Here is a 20,209-nt window from a genome sequence, read left to right as displayed (position 1 = left end):
AGTAGGCCATTGTCGCGGCAATAATGAGCCAAAGTAGTATTTGCGGTGAATCCCCCAGTTAAGTAGTCATGCATTACAATAGGAACCCCTAATTCTCTTGCAAATACAGCTCTCTTAATCATTTCTTCACATGTACCCGCAGTCGCATTCAAGTAATGCCCCTTGATTTCACCGGTTTCGGCCTGTGATTTATAAATAGCTTCGGCACAAAAGACAAAACGGTCTCTCCAGCGCATAAATGGTTGTGAGTTTACGTTTTCATCATCTTTGGTAAAATCAAGTCCACCACGTAGACACTCATAACACGCTCTACCAATTTTTTGCGGATAATCCCAATTTTGGTTTAATAGTACATCCCAATAAAGGACGACCGTACTTGTTCAACTTATCTCTTTCAACTTGGATACCATGAGGCGGGCCTTGGAAAGTTTTTGAATAAGTAGGGGGAATTCGTTTAGATCCTCCAAACGTAGAGCACGTAGGGCTTTGAAACCAAATACGTTACCTACAATGGAAGTAAACATGTTAGTAACGGAACCCTCTTCAAATAGGTCTAATGGATAAGCTACATAACAGATCCATTGGTTGTCTTCCCCAGCAACAGGCTCGATGTGATAGCATCGTCCTTTGTAACGATCAAGACTGGTAAGTCCATCAGTCCAAACAGTTGTCCATGTACCAGTAGAAGATTCGGCAGCTACTGCAGCCCCTGCTTCTTCGGGCGGAACCCCAGGCTGAGGACTTACTCGGAATGCTGCCAAGATATCAGTATCCTTAGTTTCATACTCTGGGGTGTAGTAAGTCAATTTATAATCTTTAACACCAGCTTGAAATCCAACACCTGCTTTAGTTTCTGTTTGTGGTGACATAAGTCCCTCCCTATAACTCTTGAATTAAGAATTCTCACAATAACAGGGTCTACTCGATGTTAATTAGGCGTAAATGAAACTTTAGCAAAAATCTCGTAAAACAAAAAGGATATTCAATTAATATAATATCAACTCATTAAAGAAAATTGAGGGCATGCTTAGGTTAATGAATATGTTTCATTCATATATAATGCGTACACCCTGTGTATGTTCTATCCTATAGGAATTCCAATATAGGAATTCGATAGGAATTGAGTTGTTGTTATGGTAAGTTAACACGGTTCGTTATTAAACCATGGATTTGATTTACCAAATCCATAATTATTGTATACTCTTTGATAGATATAGCGCAACCCAAATTAATTCCTAATCCTTATTTTACAAGTTCTTAATAGTTCTCTTTTCTTATTTTGAATGCAAATACCTAACTAAATACTAATAAAATTCTTTGTTGACAGCAATCTATGCTTCACAGTAGTATATATTTTGTATATCGAAGTCCTAGATAGGAAAGTAGAGTAGGCACAGATCCTCCACAAAAGGCAAAATGTATATGAAAAAAAAGATTGATTGAACTTTCCAATGGACTCATTCCATGAGTAAACGATTGAATGGGATTCGCTTGGGCAACGAAATCAAGTCCTGGTCCCCTTTTCTCTCTTATTGAATTAACTAATTCATTTCCTTTTTACTTTTGGATTTTTTTTGATTTGATTTGGCATTATTCAACAATAAAAAAAGAAAAATTTCGACAAATTCCTTTTTTTTAATTATGTGATAATTATGAGAACCAATCCTACTACTTCTCCTCCCGGGGTTTCCACAATTGAAGAAAAAAGTACAGGTCGTATCGATCAAATTATTGGACCCGTGCTGGATGTCACTTTTCCCCCAGGCAAGTTACCTTATATTTATAACGCTTTGGTAGTCCAGAGTAGAGACACTGCCGATAAGCAAATTAATGTGACTTGTGAGGTACAACAATTATTAGGAAATAATCGAGTTAGAGCTGTAGCTATGAGTGCTACGGACGGGTTGATGAGAGGAATGGAAGTGATTGACACGGGAGCTCCTCTCAGTGTTCCGGTCGGTGGAGCTACTCTCGGACGAATTTTCAACGTTCTTGGGGAGCCTGTTGACAATTTGGGTCCTGTAGATAGTAGTGCAACGTTCCCTATTCATAGATCTGCGCCTGCCTTTATCGAGTTAGATACGAAATTATCCATCTTTGAAACAGGTATTAAGGTCGTCGATCTTTTAGCTCCTTATCGACGTGGAGGAAAAATAGGACTATTTGGGGGGGCTGGAGTAGGTAAAACAGTACTGATCATGGAATTAATCAATAACATTGCTAAAGCTCATGGGGGCGTATCCGTATTCGGTGGAGTAGGGGAACGGACTCGTGAAGGAAATGATCTTTATATGGAAATGAAGGAATCCGGAGTAATTAATGAAAAAAATATTGAGGAATCAAAGGTAGCTCTAGTCTATGGCCAAATGAATGAACCACCGGGAGCTCGTATGAGAGTTGGTTTAACTGCCCTAACTATGGCGGAATATTTCCGAGATGTTAATAAGCAAGACGTGCTTTTATTTATCGATAATATCTTTCGTTTTGTTCAAGCAGGATCAGAGGTATCCGCTTTATTAGGGAGAATGCCCTCCGCAGTGGGTTATCAACCTACTCTTAGTACAGAAATGGGTTCTTTGCAAGAAAGAATTGCTTCTACTAAAAAGGGATCTATAACTTCGATTCAAGCAGTTTATGTACCTGCAGACGATTTGACCGACCCTGCCCCTGCCACAACATTTGCACATTTGGATGCTACTACCGTACTTTCCAGAGGATTAGCTTCCAAGGGTATTTATCCAGCAGTAGATCCTTTAGATTCAACCTCGACTATGTTACAGCCTCGGATCGTTGGCAACGAACATTATGAAACTGCGCAAAGAGTTAAGGAAACTTTACAACGTTACAAAGAACTTCAGGACATTATCGCAATTCTTGGCTTGGATGAATTATCGGAAGAGGATCGTTTAACTGTAGCAAGAGCAAGAAAAATTGAGCGTTTCTTATCACAACCGTTCTTTGTGGCAGAAGTTTTTACTGGTTCTCCAGGAAAGTATGTTGCTCTTGCGGAAACTATTAGGGGATTTCAACTAATCCTTTCCGGAGAATTAGACGGCCTACCTGAACAGGCTTTTTATTTGGTGGGTAACATCGATGAAGCTAGCACGAAAGCTATAACCTTAGAAGAGGAGAACAAATCGAAGAAATGAAATTAAATCTTTATGTACTGACTCCTAAGCGAATTATTTGGGATTGTGAAGTGAAAGAAATCATTTTATCCACTAATAGTGGCCAAATTGGCGTATTACCAAACCACGCCCCCATTAACACAGCAGTAGATATGGGTCCTTTGAGAATACGCCTCCTCAACGACCAATGGTTAACAGCGATTCTGTGGAGCGGTTTTGCGAGAATAGTTAATAATGAGATCATCATTTTAGGAAATGATGCGGAACTGGGTAGTGATATTGATCCGGAAGAAGCTCAAAAGGCACTTGAAATAGCCGAAGCTAACTTGAGTAAAGCTGAGGGTACGAAAGATTTGGTTGAAGCGAAGCTCGCTCTCAGACGAGCTAGGATACGAATCGAGGCTGTCAATTGGATTCCCCCATCCAATTGAAGACAATCCAGTGGTTTATAGTTGATACAAAGAAAAAGGGAAGAGGGGTAGAAAAAGTTATTAGATAGCGAAGCGAAGTAAGTCCAATGCTATCTAGTAATTTTTCTACCTACTTACCTACTATTGGATTTGAACCAATGACTCCCGCCGTATGAAAGCAATACTCTAACCACTGAGTTAAGTAGGCAATTTATCACCACAAAGGAAGACCCATTACTTCGATCGATTATATATTGAATCCCTTTTCTAAGCAATACCGCTCTGTTATTGGTCTGTTATATACTAAATACTAAACTAAATACTAAACAGATACAGATCAAAGGGGTATCCTCTGGCATTAGAAAATATTCATCTTGACAAGAAATTATCTATATGTTAAGATATCTCTGATAAGGGCTATAGCTCAGTTCGGTAGAGCAACTCGTTTACACGTGCGCCAATGCTTTTCAAAGGAGCTTATTATGCAATGAACATAATCGATCTTATTGCAAAATCAATGTCTTACTTCATAGATTCGAGAGAATAGGAGAACAGTAGCCTGACAAACAGTCGGTTCAGTCCGATTCAGGTGCCAATTCAGGTGCCTAATCAAATAGAACCCTTATGGATTTGCTAGTTGATAAGGTAAATATCCAGCCCACTAAATGCTAGGCGTAATGAGGATAAGGGCCTCCAAAAAACTTCTTTTCGTTCTATGAACTTTAAGGTGTATGAAGTCTCATAGTTAACTCTTGCAGTGGAACGATAGAGACTCCATTTCACTTAGGTTGATTTAATTTAGACCGGAGGCAGACCTAAGTCAAGGTAATCCTCCTTTGAAACACTTTGGTATTGCTCCTAGATAGATCATAATACAAAAAATCAATCAGAGCACAGGGAGCCATCTCATTATCTTTCCGTAAAGAAAAACTATGGTGGACTAACTGATCTTTAAATCAGTTTATGAAAGAGCCCAATGCAAAAAAATGCATGTTGGGTCTTTGAAACAGTTCAAATCATTTCGATAATAATCCGTTTGATCTGTTTTACCGAGAAGGTCTACGGTTCGAATCCGTATAGCCCTAATATGCCCTTTTTTAGATTTTAGGATCTCTATCCTATGTTTTCTTTAGTTTAGTATAGTTTTCATTTTCTCATTAGTATTTGTTTATAGACTGGATAGGCGCCTGCGACATAGAATAGAGATAAAAGCATTACCAAAGGCTCATTCATCGAAAATCAAAATCATACAGACAGGAAAAGAAAAACGAATTTCTATCAAATCAATAGAAGAAAGGATCCTTTCCCTGATTTGAATCCCGTCCTCCTTCAAATAGGATATCTCTAGACTTCCCTATAATAACTGCAATGATTTTATCCATTTTGCGAATTCCTACTTTGTTTTAAGTATATTTATTACTTTGTTTATAGATACATTATGTAAATTGATCAACTTTAAATAGAAAAAATAAAGTAAAGAGTAAATAAGAAAACAGAATATTCTGTCTCATAGTTCTGAAATAGAGTTCTTTATTTTTATTTTATAGTATTACTTCTCATTAATTATACTGCATAGATTAGTCCTACTATCTTAATTAGGTTCTAATTTAGTAGTATTCTCATTTTTATTTAATAGTCTCTTATTATTTTATTATTAAATATTAAATAAAGGATAGAGCTATTCTTTTTTCTAGAGATTCTAGAGAAAGCGAGACAAAGTGAAACGAGAAAGTTTTCTTTATATAAGAATTAGATCTACATACACCATATCTAAATAGAATGGAAATCCAAAAGAAAGGGAGTTGGGATTCCATTGGATGAATCTTTAAAGAAGATGCAGCACAGAGGAAACAAAGGCTAAACTTAAACTAAGCGCTTTTGTTTGAACAAAAAAGATTCTTGTTTCACCGAGGAAAAGAGAGAAGTTCTGGATAAATTGACAATGCTGAATTGAATTGACTAATTTAAGTTCCGCCTATTCCACATTAATGGGAGTACATTATGTTTCTGCTTCACGAATATGATATTTTTTGGACATTTCTAATAATAGCAAGCCTTATTCCTATTTTGGCATTTTCGATTTCAGGACTTTTAGCCCCGGTTAGTGAAGGACCAGAGAAGCTTTCTAGTTATGAATCGGGTATAGAACCCATGGGAGGGGCTTGGGTACAATTCCGAATACGCTATTATATGTTTGCGCTCGTTTTTGTTGTTTTTGATGTGGAAACCGTCTTTCTATACCCTTGGGCAATGAGTTTCGACGTATTGGGTGTATCCGTTTTTATCGAAGCTTTGATTTTCGTGCTTATCTTAGTTGTTGGTTTAGTTTATGCATGGCGAAAAGGAGCCTTGGAATGGTCTTAACTGAATATTTAGACAAAAAAAAAGAAGGAAAAGATTCTATTGAGACAGTTATGAATTTGATTGAGTTTCCCTTACTTGACCAAACAAGTTCCAATTCTGTTATTTCAACTACACCAAATGATCTTTCGAATTGGTCAAGACTCTCCAGTTTATGGCCCCTTCTATACGGTACCAGTTGTTGTTTCATTGAATTTGCTTCATTAATAGGCTCACGATTCGACTTTGATCGTTATGGATTGGTACCAAGATCAAGTCCTAGGCAAGCAGACCTAATTTTAACAGCCGGTACGGTAACAATGAAAATGGCTCCCTCTTTAGTGAGATTATACGAGCAAATGCCTGAACCAAAATACGTCATTGCTATGGGAGCCTGTACTATTACAGGGGGAATGTTCAGTACGGATTCCTATAGTACTGTTCGGGGAGTTGATAAGTTAATTCCTGTGGATGTCTACTTGCCGGGCTGCCCACCTAAACCGGAGGCAGTTATAGATGCCCTAACAAAACTTCGTAAGAAGATATCGCGAGAAATAGTTGAGGATCAAACTCTATCTCAAAATAAAAATAGATGTTTTACTACCAGTCACAAGCTTTATGTTAGGCGCAGTACTCATACAGGAACTTATGAGCAAGAATTGCTCTATCAATCACCATCTACATTAGATATATCTTCTGAAACTTTTTTCAAATCCAAAAGTTCAGTACCTTCCTACAAATTAGTGAATTAGGAGAGGGGCTCTTTTGTGTAGAAAAATAAAAAGCAGGGCAATCTTTCAAACTTGCATCCGAAATGTGAAATATTTATACAAAGAGGGAGAGATGAAGACAATGCAGCAGGGTTGGTTATCTAATTGGCTAGTCAAACATGAGGTGGTTCATAGATCTTTGGGCTTTGATCACCGAGGAATAGAGACTTTACAAATAAAAGCAGGGGATTGGGATTCCATTGCTGTCATTTTATATGTATATGGTTACAATTATTTACGCTCCCAATGTGCTTATGATGTAGCACCCGGTGGATCTTTAGCTAGCGTGTATCATCTTACGAGAATACAATATGGTATAGATAATCCAGAAGAAGTCTGCATAAAAGTCTTTGCCCAAAAGGATAATCCTAGAATTCCGTCTGTCTTCTGGATTTGGAGAAGTGCCGATTTTCAAGAACGCGAATCTTATGATATGGTGGGAATCTCTTATGATAATCATCCGCGCCTTAAACGTATCCTAATGCCTGAAAGTTGGATAGGCTGGCCCTTACGTAAGGATTATATAACCCCCAATTTTTATGAAATACAAGATGCTCATTGAATGATAAGAAATTCATGCTCACTTATACAACACAACTCCAGATTTTATTCAAGTCAAGGAATATTTTTAGGTTCTTTTCCTAGATGAAACGGAATACCTATTTATAATTAATTCCTAATTATACAAAAGCATTCCAGATAGACTGAGCAAAAAAAGGGTTTCATTTGGATTCCCCTATTTTGAAAATCGCATATTAATTTCCTTCATATGAACAGAAAAATAGGATGACTCAAAGAAGTTCTCTACCAGGAACTTTGTACCGCGCACATTACTTAGCACAACTAGGAAAATAAGATAAGATAAAGATAAGCAAGACTAAAAAAATATTCGTCGGAATAGCGGAATACAAAATTAAGAAACGCAAAAAAATAAAGGGGAATCTCACCCCCTTCTTTATCATAAAGAAAAGATATATTTTAAAACTTCTTTAAAAAGAAAAAGAAGTGCCTCTATATTTATATTATAGATTTATCCACTTAGATGAATAAATATTATTAATGAATATGTATCACAATCCATCTCGAGGTATTTGGATCAATACCTATTCGGTGGATCTTTTTTTTTTTTTTCTCTGCCAGGAACCAGATTTGAACTGGTGACACGAGGATTTTCAGTCCTCTGCTCTACCAACTGAGCTATCCTGACCTTTTCTTGTGCATCATCCTAGTAGAGTATTTGTATCTATGTCAATTAAAAGGACTAAAAATTAATTAAAGTATTTCAAATTTTAAATTTGAAAATGGGGGGGGTAGTCCTATGCATTGTGCATGGTTTACTTAAATAAAACTTAAAAATAGAGTGAATAACCAAGATTTCTTGCCGATACTCTAATAAAAAAGAAATCTATTCAATGAATAGGATAAGATCCATTGAGTTCTCTTCGCATTCCTTTGTGAAAGAGTAGAATGAGAAAGCTAATGAATCTTAAACCCATTGCATTGATAAAAAGAAAAAAAAGTGCATTGATAAAAAGAAAAAAAAAAAGAGGATAAATAATAATAATATAGTATAGTTAGGGAATAAAAGAGGATTTGGGGATAGAGGGACTTGAACCCTCACAACTTATAAAGTCGACGGATTTTCCTTTTACTAGAAATTTCATTGTTGTCAGTATTGACATGTAGAATGGGACTCTCTCTTTGTCCTCGTCCGATTAATCCACTTTTTTAAAGATCTCGAAAACTTTGAATTTTAATTGAAGAATTTGATTATTCAATATTCGATTGGAGTGGATTCACAATAATGAAAAAAAAAAATTATGATATGAGTTTTTTATTTCATAATCATTATCATTTCTAATTTCATTTTTAAAAAAGATAAAGAACCTATATTATAATTAGAATATAATATGAGTTCTGTGATTAATCGTTTGCTATGTCAGTATCTATACGTGTTTATTAAATGTATAAGGTATAAAACCCCTCTTTCTCTAATTTAGAACTAGAAGGAATTCCACTAACAACACAACGTAATTAACTCGATTCGTTAGAACAGCTTCCATTGAGTCTCTGCACCTATCCTTTTCCTTTGTATTCTAGTTCGAGAACCCCTTGTTTTCTCAAAACACGGATTTGGCTCAGGATTGCCCTTTTTTAATTCCAGGGTTTCTCTGAATTTGGAAGTTACCACTTAGCAGGTTTCCATACCAAGGCTCAATACAATCAAGTCCGTAGCGTCTACCGATTTCGCCATATCCCCATTTCCCTCTTCTTTGAGACCAGGATTCCTTGTGTAATTTCATCCATCTCTTAGTTTTTTTTTTGAATCATTGAGTTCATCACTCAACGTAGTCTAGCAGTTCAGTTCGACTCTATTTGAGAGACCTCGCTTGCTTATTGCAATTCAGAATTGAATTGATTCTATCCTTGATGTATTTGCAATTCAATCCGAATCAATATATCCAAAAGTTTTTATCTCCCCCACCTCCCGTCTTACTTTTTTATAGTATTCAAAATTATACTATAACGCTTGATATTTATTCTTTTTTTCTAATCAGAATTAGCAATTTTATTTACTCTGACTCTATGTTCCCCTTAGTGAAATATTAATCCTCAAATTATTAACAAATAATAAAGTCTATAATGATCGAATGAAAATACCAATAAATTCTATAATTTTATTTTTTAATATCCTATAGTTAAGCATATCAAGCTAACTTTATCTTTAAGAAGTTTTAGTATTTTTTTATTTTTATAAGTATAACTTCAAATTTAGAACTAGTTAATAGCTAAGATTAATAACTAATATCTGAGATTTTACGGATTTCCTATACTATACCTATTTCTATTTGTTACACTATTTCCGTTATGTAAGCCCACTTAGCTCAGAGGTTAGAGCATCGCATTTGTAATGCGAGGGTCATCGGTTCAAATCCGATAGTCGGCTTTTTTTTCTCTATCGATGTTCTACGAACAAGAATCTCTTTTTTTCCGAATTAAATGGAGAATCCAGGATCTTTTATGTTTTTTACCTTACAATTTTGCTAGATACAAAACAATAAAATAAATAATATATATACAAAAAAAAAAGATTTTGATGAAATTCCATTTTTTGGGGTACTTTAGTTGATTTTACTCTGTTTATCCTGTAGTTTAATTCAGTTTTAATTTCGATGTATTCTGTAATGTAAATACAATGAAATTAATTGTGTAAAATGAAATTTCAATAAAATAAAAAAAGGAGTCTTCATGTCCCGTTATCGAGGACCTCGTTTAAAAAAAATACGCCGTCTGGGAGCTTTACCAGGACTCACTAGAAAAACACCTAAATCCGGAAGTAATCTTAAAAAAAAATTCAATTCTGGGAAAAAGGAGCAATATCGTATTCGTCTTCAAGAAAAACAGAAATTGCGTTTTCATTATGGTCTGACAGAACGACAATTACTTAGATATGTACATATCGCTGGAAAAGCAAAAAGGTCAACAGGCCAGGTTTTACTACAATTACTTGAAATGCGTTTGGATAATATCCTTTTTCGATTGGGTATGGCTTCAACCATTCCTGGGGCCCGCCAATTAGTCAACCATAGACATATTTTAGTTAATGGTCGTATAGTCAATATACCAAGTTTTCGTTGCAAACCCCGAGATATTATTACTACGAAAGATAACCAAAGATCAAAAGGTCTGGTTCAAAATTATATTGCTTCATCGGACCCGGGGAAATTGCCAAAGCATTTGGCGATTGACACGTTGGAATATAAAGGACTAGTAAATAAAATCCTAGATAGGAAGTGGGTCGGTCTCAAAATAAATGAGTTGTTAGTTGTAGAATATTACTCTCGTCAGACTTGAACTTAACGAAAAAAGGAAAGGTTCATAGAATTTTCTTCCCCTTCCCCTTTCCCCGAACTAAATCGCCCTAAGACCATTACCATTAATTTGTATTTTCCCATCAACTAGCTAAAATTGATTAACCCTAGGATTAGGATCCTTTTTTCTTTTTTCCTCTATGTGTATTTTACATACCACAGTAATTTGCTATAGAGAATTTCTAATTTCTATTAAATCAAAATAAGATAATATAAGATATTATATTATTGCTGGAAAAAATTGTTATTTGATTTGATACATTGTGATCCTTAACGTTGATGAATTAAGAAAAACGGAAAGAGAGGGATTCGAACCCTCGGTAAACAAAAGTCTACATAGCAGTTCCAATGCTACGCCTTGAACCGCTCGGCCATCTCTCCTACATAACTTATTATGGAAAATAAACTGAGTGAATAGCGAGTTTTCTTATTCCTGCAGTACAGGTACAACCGCAACCACTCGGGGGTTCCATAGTTCTATTGGAAAAATTCCTTTTGATCTAAGTGGAAGGATACAGGATTTTTTACTAGAAATTGCGCTCGCTATAAAATAAAAGTTTTAATTTGGGTTTTCCCGCAACTAAAGAAAAAGAAAATGGAAGAATTCTTCTTATTGCATAATAAAATAAAGAAACCTTAGAATTCCGTTTGCATAAGATACGCTACACCATACTATCGAAATCAAAAATAGGGTATGAGACAATTAATAACTTTGAAAACACGAAATAGTTGATAACATAAGTTGTTGTTCAGAAATAGGAAAGTGGAATGAAATCCAGTCTTAGTCAAATATTTCATATCTCTTCGTGTCCAAGCAGAAGGAAAAGGATACAATTTGAGCTGAGCGGAAAATCCATATCTCTCTTATCCATTTAAAGCATATGGATTTAGAGTAGAGCATATGGATCAATCTATTTATAATTATAAGAATCGAATGTGTTTGTTTTTATGTTATTTTGTGAAGGAATGAAAACAATTCTATATAGAATGGGTTGGGAATTATGCCTAGATCCCGTGGAAATGGAAATTTCATTGATAAGACCTCCTCAATTGTAGCCAATATTTTATTGCGAATAATTCCGACAACCTCAGGAGAAAAAAAGGCATTTACTTATTATAGAGATGGTGCGATTTGACTCTTTTTTTTGCTTTTTTTTAGCCCTACCTATACCTCAGTCTTACGAAAAAGAGAGGGGGGTTGGCATAGAGAGAACCAAATTTGTAAAGCAAACAAACCCACGCTTCGGGAAGGTGAGGCGAACTAACAATTCCTTCCGTCGTGTATCCTCGATTGATGCGGCTTCAGATACTTCAATTGTAGATTTGAGTATTGAGCGAAAGGTTACACCTACAGGATATGGTATGGTATGGATTACAGGCCAATCCTACTCTATTAGTATCCGTAGGCAGCATAGGGGAGAAAAGCACTACACCTAGAAATAGGAATCAACAAGAGAAAAACTTTGTTAGAAATTACCCCTTTCCTGATCGGTATCAGGGCTGGGAAGAATGGTTGGGATAACAAACAACCATCAGGTTTGTACTTTGGATACCCCTATAACCATCAAAGATCGTTGAAGTAGCTAATTCCTCTAAATAGGAGGCGTTGAGAACAAAGAAATTATTGGAGCTATCGTTTTCCTCTAGCATTAATAGAATTCATTGGTGTTAAGAAAAACCTCTTGTGGGAAGGTTGGCTAGAGATTTCTTGGAAAAATACCAGCCCCTTTCGGTTCATAATGAGACGGGACTAATTCTATTTTGATTCTATAGATTATTTCGCTTAGTACTATTATGTACAGAAGGGAGGAGCCGTATGAGATGAAAACCTCATGTACGGTTTTGGAACGGAGATTTTTTGAATAGAATGAACGACCGTAACGGATGTTGGCTCAATCCGAAGGAAATTATGCGGAAGCTTTGCAAAATTATTATGAAGCTACGCGACTAGAAATCGATCCCTATGATCGAAGTTATATACTCTATAACATAGGCCTTATACACACAAGCAATGGAGAGCATACAAAGGCTTTGGAATATTATTTCCGGGCACTAGAACGAAACCCCTTCTTACCGCAAGCTTTTAATAATATGGCCGTGATCTGTCATTACGTGCGACTATCTCCACTATAGAAAGAAAAAAAAAAAAGAGAGGATCAAATTTTCTAGTAAATACTAGAAAAAAAGGGCTTTCTACATAGGGATCGTAAAAACAACGATTTTTCCCTATCAGCTGTAGGAAGGAAGGACACTTCACGAGAATCAAAAAACGAAGAAAGTATGGCCTATACTACTACTCTATGGATAAAGTTTCTCAAATTGATAGAGAAAGCACCGTAAAGATCAATTAGTGAGCGACTGGGTCGATACAACTAAAAAAAACTGCTTACTTATCCCATGATATGGGGCAAAATTTAGGAATCCGCTTATGTAATAGAGCCGATCCACTAAGGGATTAAGCAGCGGTGTAGTATCAGATCCCAAAGATAGTAAGTTCTTTTTTCTTTCTTATGGAAAAAAGTCTTTTTCAAGGATTCTATAGAGATTTCATATATGAAACCGGGATAGTTACCTCTCAGAAAATTTGAACGAAGGCTCTATATCTATCTATGCTTCATTCTTCTGAAGGTGGGAAAAAAGATCAAACTGATTATTGATAAAAATTAGGGTTTGAAACTTAGGTAATTAATTTCTTCTGCTTAACCCAAGAACAAATTGGATCGATTTTTGATAAATCGAATTCAGTTAAGATAGGGGAAATTCAGATAGCAATTTCTGAGCCGTATGAGGTAGGAAACTCTCAAGTACGGTTCTAAGGGAAGGAACTTCCTATTCCGACCGAGGAGAACAGGCCATTCTACAGGGTGATTCGGAAATTGCGGAAGCTTGGTTTGATCAAGCTGCTGAATATTGGAAACAAGCTATAGCGCTTACTCCGGGAAATTATATTGAAGCACAGAACTGGTTGAAGATTACGAAGCGCTTTGAATTTGAATAAGACCATGCTCCTTCTTTTTCATAAAATGGGTGGTTTGGTTGTTGATCCATTAATCAAATAAATTAGGTCGTAAGATCGAATCAAGAATTTCATTATATCCATTTCTTATACCTTCTATTTTATATGATATTTCATAAGAATAAACCATAGGGATAGGGTCTAGAATAGAAGTAATAAAGTGAATAAAAAGAGGGGGCAATCTAAATATTGCTAATATATTAGGACCATCTTATTAATAATTCTAATGAGTTATCTTGGAATTTAGAATCAAATAAAAAACCCTATATTATGCTCAAGGAAAGTAGATATAGATAGGAGCTTATGCCCTCAAAAAAAATACACTAGTTTCTTAAATTAAAAATAAAAAAGATTTTTTTCTTACGTCGAGAAATATTTGTTTTTCAAGATAAACAATGTCCGTTAGGCACCTAATCTTTATGTCATAATAGACCCGAACACTTGCCTCGGATTGACTTCAATATATAATTGCTCCAGTGAATAACTAAAAAAAAAATAGAAGGATGGTAGATAGTAAAGAAAAGAACTAATCACGAATATCTATCTTTCAAAATCTATCTTTCAAAATCTATCTTTCAAAATATATATCTTTCAAAGATTCACTAAAAAGACAGTTGGCGGGTCTCTTTGTATGTCTTGTCCGGAAAGAGGAGGACTTAATGATTATTCGTTCGCCGGAACCAGAAGTAAAAATTGTTGTGGATAGGGATCCTGTAAAAACATCTTTTGAGGAATGGGCCAGACCCGGCCATTTCTCAAGAACACTAGCTAAGGGCCCTGATACTACCACTTGGATCTGGAACCTACATGCTGATGCTCACGATTTCGATAGTCATACTGGTGATTTGGAGGAGATTTCTCGAAAAGTCTTTAGTGCTCATTTCGGGCAACTTTCCATTATCTTTCTTTGGTTGAGTGGCATGTACTTTCATGGCGCCCGTTTTTCCAATTATGAAGCATGGCTAAGTGATCCTACTCACATTGGACCCAGTGCTCAGGTAGTTTGGCCTATAGTAGGGCAAGAAATATTGAATGGTGATGTAGGCGGGGGTTTCCGAGGAATCCAAATAACCTCTGGTTTTTTTCAGCTTTGGCGAGCATCTGGAATAACTAGTGAATTACAACTCTATTGTACTGCAATTGGTGCATTGATTTTTGCAGCGTTAATGCTTTTTGCTGGTTGGTTCCATTATCACAAAGCCGCTCCCAAATTGGCCTGGTTCCAAGATGTAGAATCCATGTTGAATCACCACTTAGCGGGATTATTAGGACTTGGGTCTCTTTCTTGGGCGGGGCACCAAATTCATGTATCTTTACCAATTAACCAATTTCTTGACGCTGGGGTGGATCCTAAAGAGATACCACTTCCTCATGAATTTATCTTGAATCGGGACCTTTTGGCTCAACTTTATCCTAGTTTTGCCGAAGGAGCAACCCCTTTTTTCACTTTAAATTGGTCCAAATACGCAGAATTTCTGACTTTTCGCGGAGGACTAGATCCAGTAACCGGTGGTCTCTGGCTGACCGATATTGCGCACCATCATTTAGCTATTGCTATTCTTTTCCTAATCGCAGGTCATATGTATAGGACCAATTGGGGTATTGGCCATGGACTTAAAGATATTTTGGAGGCTCACAAGGGCCCATTTACAGGACAAGGCCATAAGGGTCTTTATGAAATCTTAACAACGTCATGGCATGCTCAATTATCTCTTAACCTAGCTATGCTAGGCTCTACAACCATTGTTGTAGCTCATCATATGTATTCTATGCCTCCCTATCCATACCTAGCTACTGACTATGGTACACAACTTTCCTTGTTCACACACCACATGTGGATTGGCGGATTTCTAATAGTCGGTGCTGCTGCACATGCAGCAATTTTTATGGTAAGAGACTATGATCCAACTACTCGATACAACGATCTATTAGATCGCGTCCTTAGACACCGCGATGCAATCATATCCCACCTTAACTGGGTATGTATATTTCTAGGTTTTCACAGTTTTGGCTTGTACATTCATAATGATACCATGAGTGCTTTAGGCCGTCCACAAGATATGTTTTCGGATACTGCCATACAATTACAACCTATCTTTGCTCAATGGGTACAAAATATCCATGCTACTGCGCCTGGCGTAACAGCTCCTGGTGCAACAACAAGTACTAGCTTAACGTGGGGAGGCGGCGAGTTAGTAGCAGTAGGTGGCAAAGTGGCTTTGTTACCTATTCCATTAGGAACCGCAGATTTTTTAGTCCATCACATTCATGCATTTACCATACATGTGACTGTATTAATACTTTTGAAAGGTGTTTTATTTGCTCGGAGTTCCCGTTTGATACCCGATAAAGCAAATCTAGGTTTTCGCTTTCCTTGCGATGGGCCTGGCCGAGGGGGAACATGTCAAGTATCCGCCTGGGATCATGTTTTCTTAGGTTTATTCTGGATGTACAATGCAATTTCGGTAGTCATTTTCCATTTCAGTTGGAAAATGCAGTCGGATGTTTGGGGTACTATAAGTGATCAAGGGGTGGTAACTCATATTACAGGGGGAAACTTTGCACAGAGTTCCATTACGATTAATGGGTGGCTTCGAGATTTCTTGTGGGCACAGGCATCGCAAGTCATTCAGTCTTATGGTTCTTCATTATCTGCATATGGTCTTTTTTTCTTAGGTGCTCATTTTGTCTGGGCCTTCAGTTTAATGTTTTTATTCAGCGGCCGTGGTTATTGGCAAGAACTCATTGAATCTATCGTTTGGGCTCATAACAAATTAAAAGTTGCTCCTGCTACTCAGCCTAGAGCCTTGAGCATTATACAAGGACGCGCTGTAGGAGTAACCCATTACCTTCTGGGTGGAATTGCCACGACATGGGCATTCTTCTTAGCGAGAATTATTGCAGTAGGATAGTGGCTAGGAGGATTTGAAAGGCATTATGGAATTAAGATTTCCCAGGTTTAGCCAAGGCTTAGCTCAGGACCCCACTACTCGTCGTATTTGGTTTGGTATTGCTACCGCACATGATTTCGAAAGTCATGATGATATTACTGAAGAACGTCTTTATCAGAACATTTTTGCTTCTCACTTTGGGCAATTAGCAATAATCTTTCTATGGACGTCCGGAAATCTGTTTCATGTAGCTTGGCAAGGAAATTTTGAATCATGGATACAGGATCCTTTACACGTAAGACCTATTGCTCATGCGATTTGGGATCCTCATTTTGGTCAACCCGCTGTGGAAGCCTTTACTCGAGGAGGTGCTGCTGGTCCAGTGAATATTGCTTATTCTGGAGTTTATCAGTGGTGGTATACAATAGGATTACGCACCAATGAGGATCTTTATACTGGAGCTCTTTTTCTATTATTTCTTTCTACGCTGTCCTTAATAGCGGGTTGGTTACATCTACAACCCAAATGGAAACCAAGCCTTTCGTGGTTCAAAAACGCGGAATCTCGTCTCAATCATCATTTGTCAGGACTTTTCGGGGTAAGTTCTTTGGCTTGGACAGGACATTTAGTTCATGTTGCTATTCCCGCATCCAGGGGGGAGTACGTTCGATGGAATAATTTCTTAGATGTATTACCCTATCCCCAGGGGTTGGGACCCCTTTTGACGGGTCAATGGAATCTTTATGCCCAAAACCCTGATTCGAGTAATCATTTATTTGGTACCGCTCAAGGAGCGGGAACTGCCATTCTAACTCTTCTTGGGGGATTCCATCCACAAACACAAAGTTTGTGGCTGACCGATATGGCTCACCATCATTTAGCTATTGCATTTATTTTTCTCATTGCCGGTCACATGTATCGAACTAACTTCGGAATTGGGCACAGTATTAAAGATCTTTTAGAAGCGCATACTCCTCCGGGGGGTCGATTAGGGCGTGGGCATAAGGGCCTTTATGACACAATCAACAATTCGATTCATTTTCAGTTAGGTCTTGCTCTAGCTTCTTTAGGGGTTATTACTTCCTTAGTAGCTCAACATATGTACTCTTTACCTCCTTATGCATTCATAGCACAAGACTTTACTACTCAAGCTGCTTTATATACTCATCACCAATATATTGCAGGGTTCATCATGACAGGGGCTTTTGCTCATGGAGCTATTTTTTTCATTAGGGATTACAATCCGGAACAGAATGAGGATAATGTATTGGCAAGAATGTTAGACCATAAAGAAGCTATCATATCTCATTTAAGTTGGGCTAGCCTCTTTCTAGGATTCCATACCTTGGGCCTTTATGTTCATAACGACGTCATGCTTGCTTTTGGTACTCCAGAAAAGCAAATCTTGATCGAACCTATATTTGCCCAATGGATACAATCTGCTCATGGCAAGACGACATATGGGTTCGATATACTCTTATCTTCAACGAATGGCCCCGCTTTCAATGCGGGTCGAAGCCTATGGTTGCCCGGATGGTTGAATGCTGTTAATGAGAATAGTAATTCGCTTTTCTTAACAATAGGACCTGGGGATTTCTTGGTTCATCATGCTATTGCTCTAGGTTTGCATACAACTACATTGATTTTAGTAAAGGGCGCTTTAGATGCACGCGGTTCCAAATTAATGCCAGATAAAAAGGATTTTGGATATAGTTTTCCTTGTGACGGCCCAGGGCGCGGCGGTACTTGTGATATTTCTGCTTGGGACGCATTTTATTTGGCAGTTTTCTGGATGTTAAATACCATTGGGTGGGTTACTTTTTATTGGCATTGGAAACATATCACATTATGGCAGGGCAACGTTTCACAATTTAATGAATCCTCCACTTATTTGATGGGATGGTTAAGAGATTACCTATGGTTAAACTCTTCACAACTTATCAATGGATATAATCCTTTTGGGATGAATAGTTTATCGGTATGGGCGTGGATGTTCTTATTTGGACATCTTGTTTGGGCTACTGGATTTATGTTCTTAATTTCCTGGCGGGGGTATTGGCAGGAATTAATTGAGACTTTAGCATGGGCTCATGAACGCACACCTTTAGCTAATTTAATTCGCTGGAGAGATAAGCCCGTGGCTCTTTCCATTGTGCAAGCAAGATTGGTTGGATTAGCTCACTTTTCCGTGGGTTATATATTCACTTATGCAGCTTTCTTGATTGCCTCAACATCAGGCAAGTTTGGTTAATTTAGTTTGTTTTTTTGTACTGTATCAGCACCTAGTTCATTACTCTTGATAGAGAGGGAGGATCTGCCTTTTTAGATTTCTTTTTCTATTTATTTTTCCATCTAGGATTAGAACCGTATACTTGGTAATAATAGCAACGACACATTATGGCAAAAAAAAGTTTGATTCAGAGGGAGAAGAAGCGGCAGAAATTAGAACAGAAATATCATTTGATTCGTCAATCTTTAAAAAAAAAGATAAGAAGCAAAGTTTCTCCCTTGAGTTTGAGTGAAAAAACGAAAATGCGAGAAAAATTGCAATCCCTACCGCGTAATAGTGCACCTACACGCCTTCATCGACGTTGTTTTTTGACCGGAAGACCTAGAGCTAACTATCGACATTTTGGGCTATCCGGACACGTACTTCGAGAAATGGTTTATGAATGTTTGTTACCGGGTGCAACAAGATCCAGTTGGTAAGGATAAAATACCCTTTCGTATTTGTATGGATTTCTGGAATTGATAATCATAGAGGAGCCCTCTTTACCATTCTGTATAAATGGACTATTCTATTTGTATAGATATTGGTAGAGGGGCGTATCCAACCCTCTTTTATCCACTAGTTACCCCTCTTTAGTTTAAGAGTATAGAGCAGTTTGGTAGCTCATAAGGCTCATAACCTTGGGGTTGCGGGTTCGATTCCCACTACCGCCTCCATACTCCTTCTTTATGATATATGCATGATATAATATATACATCATGCATTTGTATCTGGATTTTTTGATTTCCTAAAAGAGTTTTGGTCTAACAGTTTTTTCTCGGAAGAAGCAAAAAAATAAAAGAAAGAATAAAATATGAAAGAAAAGCGTCCATTGTCTAATGGATAGGACAGAGGTCTTCTAAACCTTTGGTATAGGTTCAAATCCTATTGGACGCAATCTTATTTCTATCTATTCTTTAAATAACTATACTAAACTAAAAACAAAGAAAACTTTTTTGCATGATTCAAATGAAAAAGCTTTCTCAACGATTCCTATTCTACTAACAAGAGTAGACATGCAAAATTTATTTGTTACTGAAGAGAAAACCGTTCCAGCTGTTCCTGAATAGCTTCCTTCAAAAGGATTTCCGCTTGCTCGGTGAATGTCTTGCTAGAAGATATAATTTCTTGGAATTGAGGTTTAGTATCTTTTAGATGTTTACGTAACTCATCCAGAAATTTATTTACCTGTTCAATTTCTAACGAATCAAGATATCCTCTTGTTCCGGTATAAATAGTAGCTATCTGCTCTTCCACTGGGAGAGGATTTGCCTGGGATTGTTTAAGCAATTCCCTTAATCGTCGACCCCTTGCCAATTGATTCTGACTTGTTTTATCGAGAGCAGAGGCGAATTGTGCAAAGGCTTGTAACTCTGCGAATTGCGCTAGTTCCAATTTTGATTTGCCAGCTACTTGTTTCATGGCTTTAATTTGAGCCGCGGATCCTACTCTGGAAACAGAAATACCCACATTAATAGCGGGTCGAATTCCGGCATTGAATAGATCCGCAGAT

At 37.1% G+C, this 20,209-nt stretch overlaps 3 non-coding genes across 3 annotated transcripts; 2 read left to right on the top strand and 1 right to left on the bottom strand.

The window, feature by feature from the left end:
* Positions 1-9,522: 9,522 nt before the first annotated feature.
* TRNAT-UGU (transfer RNA threonine (anticodon UGU)) lies at positions 9,523-9,595 on the top strand. The gene has a single exon. It is a non-coding gene; the product is annotated as a tRNA-Thr (tRNA).
* Positions 9,596-10,814: 1,219 nt separating this feature from the next.
* On the bottom strand, positions 10,815-10,901 carry TRNAS-GGA (transfer RNA serine (anticodon GGA)). Its single transcript has one exon. It is a non-coding gene; the product is annotated as a tRNA-Ser (tRNA).
* Positions 10,902-19,521: 8,620 nt separating this feature from the next.
* On the top strand, positions 19,522-19,593 carry TRNAR-UCU (transfer RNA arginine (anticodon UCU)). Its single transcript has one exon. It is a non-coding gene; the product is annotated as a tRNA-Arg (tRNA).
* Positions 19,594-20,209: the final 616 nt, after the last annotated feature.

Source organism: Triticum urartu, unplaced genomic scaffold (genome assembly GCF_056163025.1).
Source record: "Triticum urartu cultivar PI428250 unplaced genomic scaffold, HENAU_Tu73 scaffold2, whole genome shotgun sequence".
Lineage (NCBI taxonomy): Eukaryota > Viridiplantae > Streptophyta > Magnoliopsida > Poales > Poaceae > Triticum > Triticum urartu.
The sequence above is the reverse complement of the archived record's forward strand: the minus strand, read 5'-3'. Positions and strand labels throughout refer to the sequence as shown.